Raw genomic sequence first — 2,815 nt, 5'->3', positions numbered from 1 at the left:
CACCTACCCTCTTTACCCCAGTCACTGAATCAATCCATCTCATTGAGTATCTTCCTCTCTCTCTTTCCCCCCCCCCTGGTTTATTGGCAACTAAAAAGGCAAGGTATTTTATTCATCAACTTCTAACAGTGGGCAACCAGTTCTCTGAAGCGGAGCGTGCTGGCAGACCAGGGCTGTGCCTAAGACAAGGCTGCTCCTGGCAGTCTGGCTTAAGGAGTTGATGACCTCAGTTGGTGTAATTCCTTCCTGTCCCCTGAGAGGGTGCAGACACTCCAGAGCAGCTGCGTTTGCGAGTCTTAGGCAGTGGCGTTGGTCCTAAAGGTCTCCTGAGAGGCGTAGACCATATACAGGAAGCCGTCCTCATCCTTCTCACTCTCTTACACCTCAGAGATGGGCGTGGACACGCTCACCATGCTGTGGCCGCTGACCAGCAGGAAGAAATCCTGGTTAGCGTTGAGCTGCTGGCGCCTCCTGATGATCTTGAAGAGCTCGCTCATGTTGATGTGGTCCAGCACCAGGAACTTGGTCTTGTCCAGCATGGGCAGCTGCTTCTCCCTCTTGTACCACTTTATGATCACTGGGGTCTTGGTCCGATGCTGCTCTCGGATCAGCCGGAGATCTTCCACTCTTTGATCAAAGGTGCCGAGCTTCTTGAAGGTCTTCTCCTACGGCGGGGATCCGACTCCGACCACAGTCACTTCCCTTGTGGAGTATCTTCCTCTTTTGCACAGTCTTTCCATCTTCCCAAGCATGATGTCCCTCTCCAAGAACAAGTCTCTTCTTGCGACATGTTCAAAGTATGTCAGATGAAGCTCCAGAATCCTTGCCTCCAAGGAGCAGCCTAGTTTCATCCTCTCTAGGATGAACCTGTCTGTTCTCCTAGCAGTCCATGATATATTCAATACTCTTCTCAAGCACCACAGGTCAAAGACATCAATTCTTCTTCTATGATCCTTAGGCATTGACCAGCCTTCTGATGCATACCAAGTAATTGAAAAGACTATGACCTGGATCAGGCACACCTTAGTCTCTGTTAGTCTCCTTAGACATTGTTGCTTTTCAGTACTTTGGAGATGTCCCTGACAGCAGATTTTCCCAATGCACTTTCATCTTTTGATTTCCTGGATGCTGGTACCAAGATTGTTGATTGTGGACTCAAGCAAACTAAAACTGTTAACAATTTCAGTCCCTTCACTATGTATCATTATACTGTCAATGGGCCAGTGGTAAGGATCTTTATTTTTTTGATGCTGAGCATCAATCCATATTGAAGGCTATAGTCCTTAACCTTCTGCAGCAAGCGCTTCAAGTCCTCCACCGTTTTAGCAAGCAGGGTTGTACCATCTGCATAATTCAGATTGTTGATGAGTCTTCCTCTAATCCTCATGCCACATTCCTCCTCATCTTTTCCAACTAAAAATAGTCTCAAATTTAGTGAATGTAGGAAAATGTCTGTTTCCTCCTGAATTTGTCTGGCTGAGCAGGCTCTTATTAACTTAGGGATTGATGATATCTGTTTCTAGCACTCTTTTCTTTCATCATTTCTTTATCCACTCTATGAGTCCTCTTATTGCCTCCTTGATCTCTAAAGCCTCTAGTTTAGCTTCTTTTTTAAACCTGTTACATCTGTGAGTGATGGGACTTCATGGCCTTATCTTCCCCACTTCCAGAAGAAAGATTTTCATTTATAATCAGAAGGCTAGATTCTAGCACCTAAGTCTGAGAAAATTTTTTAAACTTCTGAGGTCTAGTTCTCTCTTATATAAGATGATCATACATATTATTTCTTTTCAGGTGGCAATTGTGATAATTTCAATCAAGGAAATTTAAAGTGCACTGTAAACTCAAGGGTAATTTCTCAAGCTCAGCAGTATTGACATTTTGAGCCAGACACTGCTTTGTTTTAGGAGTAGTTCCTCTGTCCTGTGCATTCTTGACCTCTCTTTACTGGACACCAGATGTGACAAACAAAACAATCTCCAGACATTGGGAAAATTTCCCTGATGGGTAAAATTGTCCTGTTTGAGAAACACTGCTGCGAAGGGGTCTACTGAATATCCTTTCCTAGTATGCATGCCTAGAATAGAAACATTTACTTTCCTAGACACATTGACAGCTCTCATGGCCTAGTGATAAGGAGCTGCACTGCCAACCCCTTCACAGGCACATGGTTTGAACCCGCTGCTCTGTAGGAGAAAGATGGGCAATCTCTTCCTGAGAGATCTACTACCTCTGGAAACCCACTGAAGGCTCTATAAGTGAGTTCTTACTCAGAAGCACGTAACAATAACAGATACATTAACAAATAAACTACTCAGCTTCTAGCAGTAGGTTTCAGAGACTGGGCTGGAGGAAAGCACATGAACACAGTTCCTTCTGGATTTTAATTTCTACGGTTAGTTTGTTTTTTCTTTTTGTTGTTATTACAATCTTGAAAATCTCAGGGCCATTGGATAGTGCATAGGTGAAATTCTAGAGCAAAGGATTAGCGGGCGTACTTGGGTGCTAATCTAACCTGTGTTCTAGAAGAAACTTTACTGAGTCTGTTTATTTTTGTAATTTTTTTATCTATTTCTCTTTTGATTACAAATTCAAGAAAGAGACAAAGTGAATTTTCTCTTCTTGTCTAAATCTCCCAAAACTTCACCTTATAAAATGCATCACAAATATCTTAGTTTTTGTAGTTATTAATTGTTGTTGTTGTTGTTATGTGCCATTGAGTCATTTGCGACTCATAGTGACCCTATGTACAACAGCCCTAAAGCCTGCTCTATCCTGTGCCAATCACATTGCCTCTGACACACCCATCCCGATT

At 43.0% G+C, this 2,815-nt stretch overlaps 1 pseudogene; it reads right to left on the bottom strand.

Moving 5' to 3' along the window:
* Positions 1-296: 296 nt before the first annotated feature.
* The window catches only part of LOC102857886, a 119,603-nt pseudogene continuing 117,084 nt past the window's right edge, over positions 297-2,815 (bottom strand).

The sequence above is a fragment of the Elephantulus edwardii genome, unplaced genomic scaffold, assembly GCF_000299155.1.
Source record: "Elephantulus edwardii isolate Elephantulus edwardi_28Jun2011 unplaced genomic scaffold, EleEdw1.0 scaffold00194, whole genome shotgun sequence".
Taxonomy (NCBI): Eukaryota; Metazoa; Chordata; class Mammalia; order Macroscelidea; family Macroscelididae; genus Elephantulus; species Elephantulus edwardii.
The sequence above is the reverse complement of the archived record's forward strand: the minus strand, read 5'-3'. Positions and strand labels throughout refer to the sequence as shown.